This window comes from Polyodon spathula, chromosome 3 (genome assembly GCF_017654505.1).
Source record: "Polyodon spathula isolate WHYD16114869_AA chromosome 3, ASM1765450v1, whole genome shotgun sequence".
Classification (NCBI taxonomy): domain Eukaryota; kingdom Metazoa; phylum Chordata; class Actinopteri; order Acipenseriformes; family Polyodontidae; genus Polyodon; species Polyodon spathula.
The window spans coordinates 58276007-58298529 of record NC_054536.1 but is presented as its reverse complement, the minus strand read 5'-3'; the positions used below and the strand labels follow the sequence as shown (position 1 = coordinate 58298529).

The 22523-nt window shown below is 37.7% G+C and overlaps 1 protein-coding gene across 4 annotated transcripts in view; it reads left to right on the top strand.

The window, feature by feature from the left end:
- Positions 1-352: 352 nt before the first annotated feature.
- LOC121313239 (E3 ubiquitin-protein ligase RNF19A-like) overlaps positions 353-22523 on the top strand; it is a 44310-nt gene continuing 22139 nt past the window's right edge. For all 4 annotated transcript variants that reach the window (XR_005949955.1, XR_005949954.1, XR_005949956.1 and 1 more), the window contains exon 1: positions 353-572. The gene's annotated coding sequence lies outside the window, so the exon portion shown is untranslated. The remainder of the gene's footprint in view (positions 573-22523) is intronic.

Genomic DNA, 22523 nt, shown 5'->3' with positions numbered 1-22523 from the left:
CTGTTGGAAATTGAGTTGCATAAAAACTCAAACTTTGACCCAACACGTCGTAACTTGTTGTCATTCAAAATAGATCTACTTCTTCAAGAAGAAAACATAATAAACTAAAAAAAAAAAAAAAAAAAGAAAACAGAAACTTCATATGTCTGATATACGGTACAGTTTTAAAACGTATTTTACTTCAACAATAAAACACAACGGAACAAACACTTCACATTAAGCTCGCATGCAGCACATCACCGTTTCCTCTCACACAACAAAATTTCCATTTTTGATCTCGCGAGAAGACTTCCTCCCTTCCGGTCCCCCTCCTTACGCTGAGCAGATTATCGCGAGAAAATTTGAACTCGTCGTGGGTGAATGCGAGAGAGAAAGAGGACGCCTGCGGGAGTAGCAGTCGGTGTGAGATAAAGGGCGCTGACTAGGGGGACGTGTAAGAAGCAGAGTTAAAACAGAAAGAAATATAACAAGACAGTAAATTGTGGACATTTTCTTATGGGGGATTTTTTTAAAGATATATTTTATTTGTTGGAATTTTGTAGTACTGCCTGGGTCGTTGTGGATTTCTTGAGGTATGTAATTTGGGTGTTTCTTTTCCGTTCGCTGTGTATCATGTGTATGTGTCCTACCCTGCTGTGTGTATCCTCTATTCGCCTCAGTGTTGCATTAGCAGAATGACTTATGAATCAGATCAGATGGGCGGTGTGAGGCCTGCCCTTGTAGTATATACTGACCGTGCGTATAGTTTGGGGATTTTGCACGAAAGAGTACCTTACTAAATGCACGTATGAATTCACGCATTACGTTTTTAAATACAATTTATTACGTAGAAAGAAAAAATAAATAAAACATTCACCACCGTATTTCGTCCCAAGTAACTACTTTTTTTTTTTTTTTTACTTCGAGTAAAACAAGATGCTCTTTTATACAATACATATTTCCTGTTATAATTTATACAACCAACATACACACACTGACAATAACCACATTTACTGTTTCAGTTGGTATTAGTTTATTTTTGAGTGTTTTGTTGGTGGCACATTATTGTATGTGTTGGTGTGCATATGGCGGTTTTTATTTTCACTAGTTCAAGAAAAGGAATTATAGTTAAACAATTGATTGGAATTCATAACTGAACTCGACAAAGTACAAAGGAGGACGCTGTGAGACAGATGCTTAGACACACTGATGTAAACTAATGCTTCAATACAGTCAACTGATTAGCTACGTAATTTACAAAACACGGGACCAAATCAATGTGAAATTATATACAGTCTGTAGAGATGATTATGAAAAGTAAAGATTCAATTTCTCCGGTACTATAACGAGAACGGTGAATAATGAATACCTCTAACTGTATTTTTTTTTCGAGTTTAGGCCAGGGTTTAAGTGCACATCGTTAGAAATTGATGCCCAATGTCTGTGTTCTGATGCTGTGGTTTATGGTTTTCACTGTGACATCTAGAATTAATGGTGACATGATAAAGCTGTATTGTCTGGCTTTCTTTAGTTAGATTTCAAAATATGGCAAGTTAGTTTTCATTTAGAAAAGGTGCATTTGATTTAATGTCATGGAAACAAAGATTAAGCTAATACCTGTTTTGAACAGTCAAAACTGCTGCACAGAACATGCTTTCATAATTGGTAACTACTGTATTTCCCCAGAGCTTTGTCTTTTCAATTGAAACTCATTTTGTTTTCTTATGTTGGAAAAACGTTTCTGAAATGCTGTTCAATTGTTTAACATTTCATTCACAATTTTAAAACAAAGTTCACATACCACCTGTGTTACGTAATGCTTTATTAATATTTAAGATTTTAAAGAAACATATTGAATGCTTTTGATGTGAAAACTATTCTCTTCAACTCTCATTGAAAAAATGTTCTTCACCAGATTTTAATTGGCAAGCTGATAATTTAAAAAGGGCACATAAATTAATGTTTTAGTAAAGAACAGAAAATTGAGTAATTTGTAATGTGGGACTGAACCAGAGATTATTGAACTTTCTAGGTAGGTATAAAAACAAAAAACTGGTGAGTCAGTCCAAGGTTGAAAAAACCATGAGTAAACTTCCATACAGTAAACACTGGGGGTGTTTTTAAAATTGCTGAAGTTTGCAAACAAACAAATGAATGCACACATGCACATCACTAAGATAGACAAATCAACGGTAGTGTTGTATTAAGTACACAACTAATAAACAGAAATCGGAAGTCAGAAAGTAGATCTTGATCTCAAAACAATTCAAAACTCTCACTGCACTCATGCTGGGTAGCTGGCAATCAAAATGTGACACAGCCTGTCTCCTCACACACACACAACAGCAGCTTGAGCAAGCTGTAGGTAGTACCATGATCACACACATGCACACACCCAGTCTAACTGAAATGATGCTGACAACCTTAGAATATATCACATTAAGCTTATTAATGGTATATAGGTTAAGTATATGGCAAGTTTTACTTTTAAAGAAATTCTTCATACAACAATGAGGTAGATTGCTTAGTTACTTTATCAAGTTTCAATGATAGTTAATTCACAGGAAAAATAATTAACAGTTCAGTTCTATGTAAATGTTACAATTAATTTAGTTCCATGAAAGGAAAATGAAACTGGAATTATACTCAACAGTTCCTTGAAGCTTACTTTTGGTCCGTTGTTTTGGAAACTCAATCTGTTCAAGTGTCCAGTACAAAAAGCTCTCCTCTCCACAACAGTCTTCAATCCCACATTGGATCAAACTCTGCAACGACGTTTTCTGTTCTCGATAGAATCAACAAACAGCAGCAACAAAGTCTTCAGTCCTCTGTATAGGATCCACAACAGCGCCCATCCGCTCTGTCCTCTTCGCTGAATCTTTTAGCTATGCAGGTAACAGGGCAGTTTCTTTTGGATACTGTGGTTTTAGGTGTACAGCAGACCTAGACTGATTTGTCTGATAACAGTCTCTAAGTTTTACAGCAGTCATCTAGCCGGGCCTCAGTCTTATTGCTTGTGGTCGTTGACTCGCTTGCAGCTTGCTTCCTCGCCTTGGGTCCGTTTTTAGGCAGAGTCCTGGAGTTGCAGCTTTGCATAGCAGAGTGACAGCACCTTGTTTAGCATTCGATGTGGATTGCAAAATGTTTAGTTTTGCTTTGATATTCATTGTCTTTTCACTCTGCTAAATAGACACTTTCATGAGATCGTTTGTGTATCTTGCCTATTTAAACTTCAAGTCCTTTTGATATTTTAAAGTCCTTTTCCACCGGGACATCGCTAGTTTGTCTTCCTTGCATCAAAACGATGTTGCACATGAATTATCTGTACATAATTAAACTGTCCTTCAGCCTAATCCAGTCTAGGTACCACCTAGCCCCGGTCACCTCATTCAGTAGGCCACAGCTCAGTATGTCTGCAAGAGAGGGGCCCTCTTCTCAAAACATAGCAGTTTTTCTAGACGCACAGTTTCATTAAATAATTTGTATAGCATGTCCTAGTGGTAATACTATAAGATCATTTGCCCCTTTGATTGTAAAACATATGGAAGAATGACTTTTTAATTGTAAAATTATTTTTGTGTTTCTTGCCCATTCAAGGCTTAAAACAAATTAAGTGTGTGTTGCAAAAAAATAAATTAAATCATCAAATCCTGAACTTATTTTCATTGGTAGTGTTGTTTGCTATATCAATACATATTGGTTAAAGGCACTGTAGCCTGAGGGCTTTGTTTTTTGTATTTTTTTTTTTGTCTTAATGTGGATTGATAAGTTTCTATGCTTTGAGTTACACTGATGTGCCAAGAAAAACACAGATTGATTTGCTTTTGAAGTATAGCATTTGTTTTATAATCCTTAGCAACAGTTGTCTTTATTGATTTGTTTACATTCCTGAAGAAGTTAACCATATGCAGACATTGAACCGTGGTCTAGGAGCCTGGAGATCATATTACTGTACATGTGTGCCATTAGTTTTAACTTCCCCCAGCTTTATACACTTCATCACCCCTCATAGCATAGCATCACAATCTCCCTGTCAATAAGACCACAAGGTCTTGTGTTGTTGCTATTATAAAGTACCATTCCCCCTCCCCTCTATAAATAGTTAATTTTTAAATAACATGCATGCAATATTTTATAATACAAACATTCTCAAATGTATAACTTTAACACATACATGTATAGATAAAAACCATACCTTGTAATAATTATTTCATAATAATAAATAACATAACATAATAAATGTTATGTTACAACATTTGTAGAAAGTCACTGTTAAGCCGACAGTATCATATATCTCCTTTTCTGAGGCCAGTGTCACGTTTACATACAATGCACTGCCTATCGGATCTTTTTAGCATTCTGTGTTTTTGTCCAATAATTGGGCCGCAACGAAGGGTACATTTTGAGCTTCAGAGGTTCAGAACACATTACCAAAGGAAGGTTTGAACTTTTGATGGTACTCATTTGCATAATTTATTGGTGATGTCACCATAGCTACTTGTTTATATTTTATTGAAAGTCCTATTTTACAGGTAATCCCTTTACATGGAATAAAGCATTCACATGTTGTTTAAAAATGTTGTATAGAACAGTAATTGTTTTAATAATTTAAATAAAAATACACATTGTTTATTTACACGTTAACTGAGCCTGCTTGCGATATATAAAATAAGCTTGCATTGTAGCAACACTAACTGCAGCGGACAAGCTTTATTTAACAGTCATCATTCTAAGCAGGCTATCGGTAGCATTTTACTACTACTAAAAATATTAATAATATGAACCTGCGCTTGTCCACTGACACCAGAGATTGGTTATGACGCCATGATATCTTTTGCTTGCACAGTTTGCATGTAACTTTTTTTTTTTTTTTTTTTGTCGTCTGGGCGTTTTTAACAAAAAAATCCCAAACAGTAGAGGGGTTTCGAGACATTTCTTTCAATACAGCTTACGCTGTACAACTCTTTGCTGTCGAGATGGCAAATGAACAAATTAATAGCTTGCCTCTGGATAACAAGCTGGAGCGGGGAGGTGCTCAGTTTTCAAAATTAAAATTATTAGTGTTAGCGCATATTTTGTATGTTTCAAACATATTCTTCCATACACTAGGCATTCAGTACGTAATTTTACGGAAGCAATACAGCCACTAGAGGTATGATCCCACTGCTTTGCATACTATACCCTGCTCCATACACTACAGCGGTGCCGTGTAGAGATGCTACATGTAACTATTTCGTAGCGGATTTTAATAACATTTGTTAATGTAATATACATTATACAAATCAAAGATTGAATTTTGTATGCAGATGACATTTAGTATGTGAATTTATAGTGTCAAACAGTTTCTGTTAACAGGAAGAAAAAGGGGAAAAAAAAACGCAGTTCGTGAACCCGTCTGAACCTTTGAAGGTTTCAAAGAATCTCCGAAACCCTGGCTAGCGAACGAACCTTCGGACAAAGTCCTACCAATATATCTTTTAAAGTAAATGTTTATATCTGTGATAAGTTCATACGTTTACTTGGATCAGTGGTGATTTGCTATTCCAATAGAAACATTTTGCATGATTTTCTTCAACCCACCCCCCTTACTGCCTCTAAACAGTATTATTTTGATGCCTTGGGTGCCCATTTTCTGGTCTGCAGTAGGTAAGGCAGAGCTTCCTAGTGACATTTTCTGTGAATTATGGATTGGTTGCCGCAGCCCACAAGAAGTAGATAGTTTTATAACGTTTAAGCTGCTGTTCAGATAAGGGGGGTGAAAAAATGTTTATTGGTCGATCTACAATATCAGCTTGCATGTCCTTTCACCAGATGTTGGATGAGTGGGAACCAGACAAATATATTTTAAGAGAAAATGTGTCAAAAGATTGATAGAAGCTGCTGGCCGTTAATTATTTGAGATGTTCGTCATCATGCTTAACATTCTTCTTACAAAAAAACAGCGGGAGTAGCGTGATATTTCAATAAATAAAGGCTTCTGTAAGATCAGTCCTGTAACTCTACTGTAGATGTGTTGGGCATTTGACTACTGCTGAAATATGCTCTTAAAGTTTTGCAATTTAAGTTTGCTTGAATGTCCTAAAAGAAATGCTGTTTTGCAGTCAGAAAGCTTCACAGTCGCATTCATTTTCTTTGCAATGCCTCCTGCTGCCTTTAACCTCCTGTTGCTTGTTTGTTTACAGTAGATTTATTTCTTGGTCACAGATCTTGCTTTCATAGGCTTCAAGCAGTTGTAACAACTATCTAGTTGGTATACAGATAGATTAAGTAAATAAGTCTCCATCTAAAATGGTACAGGCTATAAAATACAATGGCTTTGTAGCGGTATCTGTTAATTGTGTACTTCATTTTAATGATCGTTTGACAGGCCTAATGGGAAATTTACTTCCGAGGAATTATTCTTCCATCTATGACTCGAAGAACAAGATTCCTGTTGTAACTCATTCTGCTTCTATATTCCTTTTCCCTACATGTGCATAGTCTTGCCACACTTAAAAGTAACACGTTTATTCCTAAGAAGGGTTTGGCTCGTTTGTGTATTTGTCTAGATGCACTTTATTGATTATAGTCCAACCTCTTACAGCTATGAATTTCCACCACCATATACAGTATAGGAGGAAGTGCTGCTTGTTGTAACTGATATTTGAAAATGCAAGCCTGGTTTAGTAATCAAAACCACAAACGAAGTTGATGCTGTGGTAATTGTTCCTTTTTTTTTTTTTTTTTTTTTTTAAAACTACTACAGGCAACAATACTTAATACTTGAATGTTTGTTTAATGTTTTCCATGGTGGTAATTTATGACTTCCTAGTGAAACAGTCAGTGCAAGTCTCTACCAGTGTAGTGCCATCCTACGATTAGATCTCTGAGAAGACTAAAGCTTTTCTGAAAAGGCATGAGACCTTGGGAATTGACATTTTTCAGGTTAAATGGTCTGGCAGCAGTACCACTTACCTGTGTTTTTTTTTTTTTTTTTTTTGTCCAAAGTAGGCAGCTAAATGAATTGTCAAGTTAGTGTACTGGTTACAATTTATTATACAACTTTAAGGTGAAGAAATTATATCCCTGTAACCTTAAAATCCTCTAGACTCCCTAAAGGATGTTTGATCATTTTGTCTTGTTTTATCTCTGTGTGGATAGTACAACTGTAGCTATTGTAGGTGTGCCTATTTTTAATTTTTTATTTGTTTAAATGTTCTGTTTTTAACAAAAGGGAGAGTGAAAACAGAAGTGGTGGTTTTAAGGGTGTTTCATTCAAAATAGCAATGGAGCCTTAACTTCTTCATTTTACAGTGGCACAACCCTGGAAGTTTTTGCAAAGCAGCTTTAAAAAAGTCCCAAGAGAAATAAATTACTATCTAGCATAGGAGCCTGACCCACAGGGCAGAGGGAGCACGTGCCTCCTCACTGTGATTTATAGGGAGGCAGGGGGCAAACTATATTTTGCCCCTGTTTTTTTTTTTTTTTTTTTTTTTTTTTTTTTTTTTTTTTTTTTTTGCTCAGTGTATACACAATGATTGTTTTGTTATGGTTTTGCCTTTTTTTAAATGGTTTAAAATTTAAAATTAACATAACACATGGAAAAGCATTCAGAGGATGCCAGAAGGGCCACAATGATAGAAACCCACAATAAGACTCGCCCTGCACGTACGGTTTAAAGTTAGCAGCTTAGGGCAGAGTGACTGAAGCTGCTGGCCAGTTAAGCTGAGACTACAACAAATTATTAGTTAAATATAAGCTAGGTCGTTGCTAGTTTTAGCTTGTTTATTCTCCATTTGTTACATTAAAATTCATTGAAAAAAATGCAAGCTAGAACCAGACCGTTATTTTATTTAAATTTAGTTAGCAGGTTAATATTCATGTGTGGCTATGAACAGTTTTAAGTTCATCACCAGCCCTAAATAAAATGTTGTTGCTGTTATTTGTTACTGTTATCAAGCAGGGGTAATAATCTGAAGCAGTGGTACTGTATTTCAAAGTAGCAGAAGTTTGTTTTTACTTTAGTGAAGTAATGTACAATATTTATTTTTCACACAACACTTAATGTACTTCATTGAAATTAGTGTTCAGCTTTCATATTGAAGCTTGTTGTCTACTACTTACTTAGTCAAATTAAGTAGTGTAGGAATTTGCTTGCATTGTTTTTCAAGTCAAGTAAGCATATTTCTGTATAAAAAGCGAGGTGGTCAGTTTTTTTGCAGCTAGTGTCAATTTGCTTTCAGGACCAAGCATTTTTCAGTGGGATGCTTCCCCAGGACCAGGAGTTTTTTTGGCTGTAGTTAACTCTTGCTATAAAAATTTACTAAACATCTGTCTTTTACAATAGCATCTTGGAAATGGTGTCCTTTTTTCAGAACACATTGGGGAACATTAAAGTATTTCAGAAACCATAAAGTTAAGTATTTTTATGTATTTATTCCCAAAGTCTTTTATAAGCAATAATGGACACTTTTTTTTAATCAAAATAAATATTTATGAATAAAATATTAATCATTCAATTATCAGTGATATAGAAAAAACGGGGGGGGGGGGGGGGGGGGGGGGGGGGGGGGGGGGGGGGGGTGGGGGATACATTTATTTCACGTAGTGATTTATTGATGGGTGTCGTGTGTTTCGTTATATTATTTAATTTTGTGGTGTTGCTGATGAGAACCGAACCGCTGCCTGTTCCGTCTGACTCTGGAATCTCTGGATCTGCTGCTGCTGAGTCACATCGCCACCTGTTCAGTCTGACTCGGGAAACGCTGGCGGTTTACTCTGCTTACATGCTGGATCCGCTGTTGCTGAGTCCCGTCGATGTCTGCTCTGTCTCTGGAATCACTGGCTGCTCGCTCTGCGTTTACGCTGATTTGAGGAAACGCTGCCTTGTACCCTTGCATTTAATGGAAAGCTTGTCTTGTTTGGTTTTAAAATGTTTTATTCCAATAATAAAATGTAAACCAAATAACAATCTTCAATACAGGAATCCAAGATTCCTGGGTCTGACTCCAGGCACTGAGCTTAGTATGAACTTTTCATTCACATTTCCCAGGGTTAAATAGCCTTAGCTCCACCCTTAGTCCCTGTAGGAGGCAACATATACCAAATGGTGTCCTTATCAAAACTATGATTGGTTAAAATCCTACAGATCTTGGATCAACAGTCTGGGCTCATGCTGCAACTAGATGTTTGTCCAGTGTACCGCAGCGTGTGTGACTAATGATTTTGCATTGTTACATTCAATCTTATTGTACATAATTATAACAAACCAACATTCAGCAGTGTCTGATTACAACATTGAACAGTAAATAAAAAACTAGCATTCAGTTGTGTTCAAGGATTACAGATAAGAATGCATATTTGCCTTTTTAATACAGCGTGTTACCGTAGTAGTGTGCAATATAGGAATAATGATACATAGCTAATTTGTTTAGTTCATGAAATAGTATCAGCTTATAGCCACTCATTTCTTATTTTATAAATGTTGCAAAAACAAATATATAATTAAAACACATGAGATTAAATGTTCTAATATAACTGTCAAATACATCAGATTTACAGTTTTTTTTCCCCCATGTCTGTCTTACCTTTCTTGCAAGTTTCTCTGAAGCAGGCTGTGATGCCTTTTCTCTCCACCCTTTAGACAGTAATTGCGACCGACACATGTCACCCCCCCCCACCCACCCGTCCCCCCCCCCCCCCCCCCCCCCCCCCCCCCCCCCCCCCCCCCCCCCCCCCCCCCCCCCCCCCCCCCCCACACCTCCCCCCCCCCCCCCCCCCCCCCCCACCACCCCCAAAAAAAATAGCCCCCTTTCCTTTACTCACAACAGTAAAAAGATAGCAACTATACACAAAGTTTGCATGAAGTTTCATACCACCGAGAAATCACACAAAGTGTACTAGTACCAGGATTCAGGTGATCGTCATACTAGCACAAATTGTGATAAGGTCCAAAATGTTTCCCAATGTCACAGTCTCATACTTTAATCCCCACGGTGCCCGCCCCCATACTGAACCCCCCCCCCCCCCCCCCCCCCCCCCCCCACCATCACCCATTGTTAAAGATTTAAAATAATGTACCTAATGCGAAGCAAGTGGAGAACTTGCCCCAATGTTAAATAACAAATATATAATCATTTTAAAATTACATGGTTGCAGTAGCAGCAGTTTTAGGTAAAGTTATTTTATTATGGGCAAACTTTGCCCTTTAACTCAATGGAGAGTGCCAAAGAAAATACTACAGAAACTGCTGACAACACCAGATGGGGTGTCAGAGGAAGAATTCTCTGTACAGTGTCACCTTAGCAACCATGACGCTGTACCTGAAATGGACCGCATGCATGCTTGTTTGTTTTGTTTGCTGTATTGGTGATCAGGGGACAGTTTTAATGTCAGGGTGATGTGTGGGAGCTGCTCCATGCTTATACAGTCTCGCTTATTGTGGGCATATCATGTTAACACAAACGCGCCTGATCTAAGCGGTGGCAACTGTACTTGCTTTTCTATTTGTTTAACACTTTAATTAGATGCATGTGGAATTTATATGTGCCTTTTGGTGCTACATGCTTTTAATACATTCTCAGTAAGTACATAGTAAACACCTGCCCAGTTTTACAGGCTTACAGTTACTGAAACAGTAACCTGACAAAGATTTAATTGAAAGGTTTGCTTAGCTTCTTGGAGCTTCTTGCTTGTAAATTCCCTCACTGTGTAGTTAGTCCTTCAGTTTGCTCCCCCACTTTTCAACAAAGTTAGGTGCCTATTTGAGTATTCTGCTATAATCAAGTGCTCTGATTACTCAGCAGTTTTTATTCTGCTGCAGTAATTCAGGCTGGAGGGCTAAGTGATGGTCTTTGACACACACGTGCTGGGGTATGCTCCTATAAGGAAAGTGAATCTAGGCAAACTGGCCCTTGTGTGTCATTTTGTTTTTTAAAATAGCACATATTGAAGGCTAGTGGTGTATGTATGGCGTATCTTTCAATCAAGTTCAATTTAGTAACAGACCAGCCCTCTTTGTTTCCATAGATCTGATAACAAAATTGCCAGTTTAGTCATGAGCTTGTAGCTTCAGCACATTTAACAAATGGTTTGAGCAACAAAAGCCACAATTCATTGGGTCAAAGAAACGTTCCCTGTTTCAAACTAAGAAATTTAGCAAAAGGCATCTATACGTAGTACGTACTACTACAGGTATATTGTAATGGTTTCAGTATTGTGGGTAGTAAAATTAGTCATACAGTATAATACAGGGGGAATACCGAAGTCTGCTGTGTTACTGTAAGTGGAGTTATTTTCCCTAGACTGCACTAGCAGCTTGCTATTTTAAGACTTTTTGGAGGTTTAATTTATTTTGAGAACAAAACTTTGACATAGCATTTGTAGCTGAAGTGTTCAAATGCTTTGTTCTTTGGAACATACTTTTTTTATTTTTAAACTATTCAAAATATACTGCTTTTATTTAAAAAAAAAAAAAAAATAAAAAAAAAAAAAAGAAATATATATAAATAATATATACACACACATGGATTTAATTCCTGCCAGAAGCTTAAATTGCACTTGGAATTTAAGTGGGGTTGTCCCTGCAGATAGTTATATCAATGGAAACATAAACAGATAACTTGTGGGTCTGGTGGATTTTTCCCCTCCACTAGTTACTGTAATTTCAAGCCCTGATTAACTTTGTGACACAGCACTTGTAGGTGTACCTGCTTACTTCTCTAAATTAATAAAATCAAAAGGAAGCGCCAATAAGTAATAACATTGTATTTTACATATTTTAAGTTTGCTTAATCTGCCTGCATTCATTTTTTTTCTGAGCGAAAGGAATGCACCCCAGTTAACTTAAGTGGCGGAACGCCAAGGAAAACCAGCTGTGTGTTTGCAATAAAGGAATTAATCAAAACCTGTATGTCAGAAATCTGTGTTTTTTTCTTTTATCTCTGTCTCTCTAAGTCCTATGAGTAAACCATGTAGCATATCCATGAATGGCCTTAAATGGCATGGCAGGGTGTAGCACTGCCAAATTAATTCAAGATTTAACTGTAGTTGTGCCAGTTTTTACAAAGTGCTTTTATCCAATGTGTTTCATTTGGTTGAGAAACAGATCCTTTTTCTGAAATCTAACCTCAGCATTGTGATTTGTAACTATTTAGATAGTCTGCACTACACTGCTATGCGTTACTGATCATGACGTAACTGCTGTCAAATCTAGGAAATTATGGACTGTCCATGATCCATTGTTCAAGCTCTTCATTGCATTAATCTAGTGTTCTGAAAAATAAGCATAAAAAATGTAACACTGCAGTGTGTTCTGTTCAATATGAATGTCTGCCACAGTAAACCTTGCTTTTTGTGTGTAAACCTCTCCTTCTCAACCTTCTCGGTCAACAAGCAAAACCTAGAAAAGATCCTTATTCTGGCCCCTGGTGTGTTTTTACCATTCATTTGGCCTGCATTTACATTTGCGTTATCCCAGTGAACTACTAGTTAACTCAAGCGAAATGGATTAGTATCTATTATTTATAAACCAGTATTTATTTGTCATGTTTGTTTCAAGAAACAATTTAAAAGAATAGACTGGGTGCTTTTAGTGAGATTAGTGCCTTCAGGGACTATTCGCACAGAATAGACTAGGACCTAAAGGGGATAAGTTAACCAGAGCTTCAGTAATCTTTTTGTGTGGAGGCAGGAGGCTATACAAAACTATGCACCACAGTGTAGGCCCTACTTGCATGAAAACAAGTTTAAATTCCATAACATGCAGAAAGCACAAGGTTAGGCTGTACTATATGTGCTGTCAAACCGTTTTAGAAACCTGAAAAGAAAATAGCCCTAAATTTCTCAACACCCAGACTAAAGTATGAAGCAGCAGTTATCCCTACTGAAGGTTGTCAATCAGTCAGGTAAGTTTAGTCATAACCTTTTATGTTGCCATATTAAAATTATTAAAGATGTTAATATGAAGTGTCTACCTGCAAAGTGTGCAAAGGTACCCCAAAAATGTTGCCGGCTTAATGCCGAGACTGACTTTTTCATACTACAAAAAAGATTTGGTTTCGGTTTTCTTTTGTCGGTATCGTTGCAAATGACAGTTTCGGATCCGTTTCAGTTTGGGAAAATCATAACCATTGCATCTTTAATGGAAAACGAATTGGAAAATGCTGTGCTTGACTGGTTTGTTGCATGGCAGTAAAATAAATCCATACTTGTTGCTGTAACTTGTATAAAATCTGACAGTACATTGAAGTGTTATACGGGTAAAAGTACAATTCATTTTATTTAAAATACGCTGTAAGTGAGCTTTTAAAAAGTATTAATTGCAACTTCTCCATGTCCTAGTCTGATGACAAGCATTTTTAAATAAAACGCTGACCTGTTGTATCCACTGTTTTACTGTTCATAGTGCTTCATTGTACCCCAGGAATGTTAATCTGCAGTGACATCTTCTTGTACAGTGGTGTATTATCAACACCTGTTTTGTCTCCAAGGATAAAGCATGTTTTTTGCACTGGTCAATCATCTCTATGCTTCATGGAAAGGGCATTTAGGGGTGTGCACTCTGGCAACTCAAAAAGCATCCTAGGCTTATAGTCCCAAAACATCCTGTGAGAGGTTGGTGGGCTGAGTCAGGTGGTGGTGGTGGGACCAGCAAAAATACTCAGGAGGCTTGTATAGTTTCCCCGCAGCAGGGTTTTTATTTGTCTGGCCGAAGGTGGCCACCGACTAAAATTGAACAACAAAAAGAAAATGGTCAAAATAAGTCCCCACCAGTATCAACAATAAAGGAGGAGACTAAAATAAAAAGGTAAAAATTAACAAAAGTCCTGCACACACACTCAAGCAATAACTATAAATAAAGAACAATATTTCCGCTGGCCTCTAGGGGGCTCCCAGTCCTGGGCTGGTTTTAGTGCCGTGCTTCCTTTCGTTCTGCCGGGTAATCGACTGGATCGCCGCCTCTGGTCTCTGTAAACACAACACCTTTAACAAGAAAATAAATTACACAGCGCGTCTCCTTTTACTGTTACCCCCCAGGACTGAGAGAGCGAGCGCAGGTCGTACCGTCCCTTAAATACTGCCCAACCCCGCCCTTGGCCTCGGCCCCGGCCCCGGTCGCCGCTGTACCCAGTCGGCATACATAGTAACCCTGACTGGGGTACGTGGCGCGGCGGCCGCGGACTTCCGCGTTCGGACGGGGCGGGTGATCTTTCTGGAGTTCCCGGACGGCTCGACCTTTGCCTTTCTGACGGTCTCGTCCCGTTTTGCGCAACGCCACCAGCGATCGGGAGGATCGACCACATCTCCGACCCGTTGCACCACCATCACACATCCCAATATCCTTTACACTCAGCTGTTCCAACGGGGACAACTTGTTTTATTAATTTTTTCCCTGAGGGGGTGGGCTTCAAAATAATTTACACAAACAGGAAATTCATCTTAATTGAATTCGTATAATAGGAAGTAATTTACAATAAGCAGTTGCTAATTTTGGCCAGGACTATGTAATATCAGGAAATGTGTTAAATCAGAGTTGGGTCTTCATGAGAATTGACTGTATTGCATGCAAATGTCTTGGGAGGAAGACCATTAAGTGATTTAATGGGTTTGATACAAATACTTTTCTGCAGCTTTTTTGTTTTGAGCAAGATAAATGTTAACACTACAGAATAAAGGAAACCAGTTTTTACTCAAACTGATTAGGTTTTGTAACAAACAATGCTTTGTTTCTACATCGAGATTACTTCCTGAGGTGCTTATTAAATGCCACCATGTTCAAGTCCATTGCTACAAGGCTATATACACCAGATAAGTCTGCCAAACTGGGTAAGCTTGCTGATGGTGGGGAGATGACCTTTGGCAGTTCTGAAATGCGAAAGCTCCTCTTTCAGTAATTGATAAGAATTTCACTGAATGTAGGTTTCGGGTAGTGTTGGCTGCTCAGTTAATATCACAGAATAAGAGAATCTAAGAACTCCAGAATTGTGTTTTTTACAGTTGACTGTGGGTTGGTGTGATCTGTTGGCAGAAAGTTACTGTAGTTTACTTGCTGCTGTAAGTGGTTCTTCATTCTCTCATTTTTGATTAATTCACTGGCTCTCAACCAGTGGGGCATGTGTCCATATTTGTAGGAAGGTAAATCCAGAGTTTTAGTAATAGTAGCCAGTAATAAAACAGATTGCACAAGTAACAAGATTTATTTTTTAATGTAGGTGGATTTATTTAATGTTTATTTAGAACTGGAAAGCTGCTTAAAGCCCAGAACAAAATGGATGAGATTTGTTATGTTTAATTTATTTTTTTATTTTTTTTAAGATGTTTGGAAATGGAATCCTTTGCAAGTGTTTGTGGTGATAATGAAAGAGCTATGATGCTGCTTTTTCTTCTTTTTTGAACCAATAAAAAAAGCAAGTGCCTTTTGGGTGGCTGGAGGGGAGTGGTGTTCATCTGCTTTTTGCACAGCTGAGCCAGACTACTTTTGCTCTGGTATCATCTCCGATTTGGCTGCTGCTTGTTGTTGAAGGAATTGGTGACTCATGTTAATTGTAGTTTGATCTTTTTCAGTTAAGGATTTCAGAATCTTGATATCCTGCCAAGTATTTCATGTTTCATTCTTAACGTGGATGCCTCGGTAGCTGGCTGCAGTGTTTCTGCTTTTCATACCTTTTAAAGCAGAAATGCCAAAAGCCAAATAAACCAGTGCTAGATCTAGAAATAAACTGGTGCCACTGTGCTTTATTAGTTAGGCTTTTATTATTTTTTTGTGTGTAAATCTGCTGGTTGTGGAAAGGCATTGGTGGATGCCTCTGTAGCTGTGGTGTTCTGGTGGAGTTTGGGGGGGAAAAAAAATTTAGTTGATCTTGAATTTGCAGTTCCATCACTGAACTGTGTTTACACTAGTGAAGTCTCAAGAATACAATTGTAAACATACTTTCTTACAAAATGATCATTTATTCTGGTACTGTATGTGCCACTGGTACTTTTATACCAGCCGTTATTATTAAACTGTGCCTTTCAAAATACTGGTGGGATGGCCGATTTCTTCTGTCATAAAAGATTTTCACTGAAAAGTTTTATTTTGATTTGGCAGTCCTGTTGAAGTCTTAAATTGTCTCAAAAGGCCTTATTCTGGAGTAGCATAAACCCCATGACAATTTTTGCTCATCTGACAAGCTGCATTATTAATTTGAACAAACTACAGTAAATTCAGAATGTTATTTTAAACTGTTGTCCACTGATGCTAACAGTATGAGATGGCATTTACTCTGTTCTCTTATTCATTACTGATGATTAGGTTTGAAGTTAACATAACTTGACTTTTTTTAAGCGTTGCATTGTTTAATGCAGGAATGAAAAAATGTACTTTGATGCAGGATATATTGTAGGCTGTCGTTGAGGGACAATACATTGGCCACCTTAGTTAAAGCTAAATCTCCACCCCCCCCTTGTTATTTGTGTTTCACCTTATAATGAATACACTATGTAACAATTTTTGACTGAAAACGTAATCATGGCAAACAAAGAAACTATAACATACTGTTACGTTAACTATATATAAAAATAAATTAGGAAAAACAGTATAGAGTAAACAGACACCAGAATGATTTTTGCACAGATTTTTCATAATTTGAGAGTCACAAAAGGGTTAACATACCAAACTGAGCTGCTATGCCATCTAACCACATAAGAGCCATACGCACATACCTACTGGCAAAAGATGTTTGTGTTTACATAGGTGTATGTTGAGAGCAACGATAGCAATATGAATAAATTGTACAAAGTCAGCTAAATACACGTACACTGAAAGCAGAAGACAGGCAACAGTATTTGCGGACTATCAAAACAGAGAAAGTGGCGTGAAGATGTGTTGAGAACAACGTCACACTTTTGCCCGACATCACTTGGCAAGACATTGAAAGTTACCTGATGGACAGAGTCCATTCACAAAGAAAAATCTGAAAAAACTAATTATTCACTGGAGGCATACAATTACTTTCTGGCTGTACATGTTCAAGATTGTTATGCCGGTATATCATCAGAAAATGCACCCCTCTGTCATATGAGCAATGGCTCAGTCGGTCATATGAACATGCGCAATAAACCGTGGATTCGAATACCTACAAATTGTGTGCCTTTCTTCATTTTTCACAGTTCGCTGCAATATTAATTTGGTTTCTGGGCATTGTAACAGAAATGCCAATATCACTGTGTAACTTTTTTTTTTTTTTTTGGTTCCTGGGTAGTAAGTGTTATTTCCTAATTGCTTATGCCTCAGAAGTATAGAACATGGCTATTATTCCCCACAAACTTTGCTTTTGTGACCAGGACAGTGATATTTTGAAATTTACCTATTTTCCAGAACATTCCAGATAGATTCAGTGCTGAGTAAACTTGGAGTAACCCGTCTCTTCCCCTGGCTCACTCGGTGCACCGCAAAGAGGATTACAACAGCATCAAGACCTTGCTGGATGCCTTGAAGTATGATGAGTACGGCTGGGAGGTCATAGGAGACTTCAAAATGGTGGCATTCCTGAGGGGTCTCCAAGGCAGTTTTACCAAGTTTCCCTGCTATCTTTGCCTTTGGGACAGCAGGGACACAAAGGCGCACTACCACAGGCAGGACTAGCCACAGCGGACAGAGTTCTCTGTGGGGAGGAACAACGTCAAGTGGGAGCCACTGGTGGACCCCCGGAAGGTGCTGATGCCACCACTGCACATCAAATTGGGCCTTATGAAACAATTTGTCAGAGCTCTAGATAAGGAGTCAGCAGCCTTCAAGTACCTTCAAGACTTCTTCCCTAAGCTGTCTGAGGCAAAGGTCAAAGCCGGTGTCTTCGTCAGACCACAGATAAAGAAGATCCTGGAGTGCAATGAATTCCCCAAGAAGCTCACTAGTAAGGAGAAAGCGGCTTGGAACAGCTTTGTCGCAGTGGTTCGGGGCTTCCTGGGCAATCACAAGGCCAAAAACTATGTGGAGCTGGTTGAGACTCTGGTGAAGAACTACGGCACAATGGGCTGTAGGATGTCTCTCAAAGTCCATATCCTTGATGCTCATCTTGATAAATTCAAGGAGAACAAGGGAGCGTACTCGGAGGAGCAAGGCAAGCGCTTCCACCAGGATATACTGGACTTTGAACGCCGCTACCAAGGACAGTATAACGAGAACATGATGGGAGACTACATTTAGGGGCTGATTCGTGAAAGTGATTTACAGTATAATTGTAAATCTCGAAAAACTACTCACTTCTAAATCTTTTGTAGTCATTTTTGTATTACTTTAGTATAAATACATGTTAATTTGGATTCATATGTTTTTTTCTGACTATGTGAACAAAAAGACACAAATTCCCCCATTTTCTCTTTGGAAATAGGTACATTTTAAAAATATCACTGTCCTGGTCACAAAAGCAAAGTTTGTGGGGAATAATAGCCATGTTCTATACTTCTGAGGCATAAGCAATTAGGAAATAACACTTACTACCCAGGAACCAAAAAAAAAAAAATTGTTACACAGTGATATTGGCATTTCTGTTACAATGCCCAGAAACCAAATTAATATTGCAGCGAACTGTGAAAAATGAAGAAAGGCACACAATTTGTAGGTATTCGAATCCACGGTTTATTGCGCATGTTCATATGACCGACTGAGCCATTGCTCATATGACAGAGGGGTGCATTTTCTGATGATATACCGGCATAACAATCTTGAACATGTACAGCCAGAAAGTAATTGTATGCCTCCAGTGAATAATTTGTTTTTTCAGATTTTTCTTTGTGAATGGACTCTGTCCATCAGGTAACTTTCAATGTCTTGCCACGTGATGTCGGGCAAAAGTGTGACGTTGTTCTCAACACATCTTCACGCCACTTTCTCTGTTTTGATGGTCCGCAAATACTGTTGCCTGTCTTCTGCTTTCAGTGTACGTGTATTTAGCTGACTTTGTACAATTTATTCATATTGCTATCGTTGCTCTCAACATACACCTATGTAAACACAAACATCTTTTGCCAGTAGGTATGTGCGTATGGCTCTTATGTGGTTAGATGGCATAGAAGCTCAGTTTGGTATGTTAACCCTTTTGTGACTCTCAAATTATGAAAAATCTGTGCAAAAATCATTCTGGTTTACTCCATACTGTTTTTTCTAATTTATTTTTATATATAGTTAACGTAACAGTATGTTATAGTTTCTTTGTTTGCCATGATTACGCTTTCTTTGTTTTCAGTCCGGCAGAGTACAATACTGTAGCAATAACACTTGGGGTAAGCAGTATTGTGCAGTAGCTTCAAGGCTATTTATCATGTATAAGAAACTGCTGTGAAATGTAGTAGATGCATCACCTGTTTTGTACTTCACCCAAAATGTATCCTGTGTTTTTTTTTTTTCTTTTTCCAGTGTAATGTGTGATGAAATCTACAAATAGTGCACTAGCAAATTCATAATTTCAGCTGGAAAAATATTATAGGAGAAACTAAAACAGAACCCCCTGGAGGTCACGTTTACTAGTATTACAGAACAGACTTCCCTGTTGTAAATATGGAAATGTTGTTAGGGACTATTAGTAACAAATGTCCACAAGTGGTAGTGTGCACAGTGGTTAATACCCTGCGGAATTACTATTTTATGTATAAAAGCCTTTCCCTGCCATGGCATATAACCTGTGGAGAACACTTGAAAGCAGTTGTATTTATTTGTATGCTTCAGTAGTTATTTCCACAATTTTATAAGAATGTGAGGAATAAATCCTGCAACAGTCTAACTGTATAGTTGTTGACAGCTCATTCACTGCCTGTGCCTGACCCCTTGGGGAGTGAACATTCCCAGCTTGCTTCTACAACACACAACTTGCTAAATGCCTGCAGCTGCCAGGAAACAGTCTCAGTTTCTCTTCACATTTGGTGGACTATTGTACAAACTGTATTGAACTGGAAAACCTGTTTCTTTACATTTGTTACAAAAAACAGCCTTATAAGGTACTGCTGAATGGTAGAAATGAACAATGTGTTATGCCAACCAGGAAGTAGCAAGCTTTAATTTGGATGTATTTCCATTAATACAACAGCAGTTGTGTATATGTAGAGATACAAAGTTGTGAACTATATTGACTAATTGGGTTACTCTAAAATCCTAATGGTACTTAAGTAAAATGTGATGTGGATGTTTTTTATGGATATTATTGTAGGTTACAGTACATGGTGTAGTCACACAACTATCCAAATTAGTCTCTCTGAACTAGGACTTGATTTGATACATCTCTGTTTTCTAGGTAAATTTGATTGCTGGTTTCTTGTCACTAAAGCTTCATATTTCTGAGCCATTTGATGCAGTAACTTCATATTTAGTGTCATAAACACTATGATAAATGTTGGTGACCAATGCCATGGCAGTCGGACTAGAGGTATTTGAGTATTTCTTTTAGCATACTACTGTACAAATACTGTACTGCCATTGAGTGTTTTGTAATTACATGTGGACATGACATTTACCTGCTGACCATGTTATTTTAACCACTGACCACCCAAGACCCATCTTTTTTTAATGCATGTGTGGCAGGCTGGTGAGTGGATAAAGGCCCAGAGACAGACTGCAGTTCAAAAAAAAATAACAATTTTATTATAAATAACACAAAATAAAAGTGCACAAGGGCGAAACAAAAAGGTACAAACACAAATAAAGACAGACCAAAAAGCAAAACTTACAAAAATAAGGTTTCCAGGCTGGGCAATGCCTTCACTGGATTCAAAAAATTCAAAAAAATCACAAACAACAAAACACCACCAGCCTGCTTCCTCAGCTCCCTCCTCCCAAATGAGAAGTAGAGGCCTCCTTTTATGTCAGGTGGCTGGGTGCTGATTGATCGTTAATTAAGTTAATCAACTAATCAACCCCAGCCACCTGAACATAATAAACCCAGGCAGGTAGGGGAAATTAACCCCATCCCTGCCAATTTCTAAACGGCAGAGCTTTGCTCTGCCACAGCATGTTTACTAGGAGTGAGTCTTTTAATATTCATTGAATTGAGTATTATAAATAAAATGACTACTCTAATACTTTGATCAAGTTTCGAATATTAATTCATGTCTAAAACAAAATAAATGTGCTAACTACACCCGAACAAAAGAGAGACTTGGCACAGTATTTGAGAGGAGGAAGTTAAGTGATCAGCCACTACAGTTCTCACCTTACTGACAATTGACAGGGGGGGCACACTTCATTACCTTGCTCTGCTATTGGCTAAGGGAGTACATGAGCAGAGAAAGTGGCACTTAAAACGCGTAGAAGTATTTAGAAAAGCCAAATGAGACAACTGTGCAATGTAATTTAGTATCATAAATTGAGTTAGTGCTGAATTCACTAATATGCAAGCACCTTTCTGCTATTTTGGAAGAAAATACAGAATGTGGCAAAAGAAAAAAACATTCAATCTTTTTACTGAGCTAGTAATGTGTGTCAGGTTGAAAAACACAGGCATTTTTTGGGGGGGGGGGGGGGGGGGGGGGGGGGGGGGTGGGTAAGTGTGTTGTGTGTGTTTTTTTTTTTAATTAGGATTTTAAGCGCAAACTACCTGGACAATGTTAAGCCTTTGTTTTGAGTTCCGTCGTTATCGGTCTCTACTCATATCTGCTTCGTTCCCTAATCAGACTTTATTTTTTATTATAAAATCAGAAAGTACGAGTACAGTACATCTCATTTTTGTTATTTTATAACCTAGATGTTAAGTAAACATATTTTGTTGTGCTTTGTTAGTAAGCAGTTGTGTGTGTGTGTGTTATATGAGTTGTCAAGGGGTGTTAGAAATGCAGTTAAACATTTTGAATGTCCTTTTTATAAAGTTCTGCACGTTTATAGTTAAAACCCCTCTGCTGTGTAATTAGAGGTTGAAATATTCAACCGTTTTTATTCTTGGTATACTCCAATATCATCTTCAAAATTCCCACCCGTTTGCCAACTGTTTCATCCTAGTTGCCCCTTGGATTGCTTTGATTAGTAAAATGTTAAAAAAAAAAAAAAAAAAAAAAAAACTGCTAATCCTTGTGTATTCTTTGTTTTTCTCGGTTATCCCTAAAATATTACCACACTAAAATGTAAGCCCCTATTTAACATGCCTAACCTTACTATGATTTACCATACAGTATAATCATCTCTCCTTGCATATTGAGGGTTAAAGTGAGCTTCAGCCAAATGCCTGACCTTTCACCATTTTCCAACAGCAGTACACGTTCAACATGGGGGAAAAAATAAATAAATTTCCTGTTTCCTTAGTATAGCTTAGCAGAAACAACAAAGTTTCCTGGACTCCAAAGCACATTTGGATGTTGTAATGTTTATACTGGGACAGAGCTGACAAACCGGCCCGCCTGCTTTTTTTTTTTTTTTTTTTTTTTTTTTTTTTTTTTTTTTTTAAAACAATATGGGTAAAACAATAGGAACCTGAACACGCAGAACCTCCCCCCCCCAAAAAAAATGCTGAAGGCTTTACTTGTGATGTTTTCTTTAGCACTATGTAAACTATAAAATGGAACATTAACATGACACTTAGTGAAGGGCAACCTATCTTTTGTAT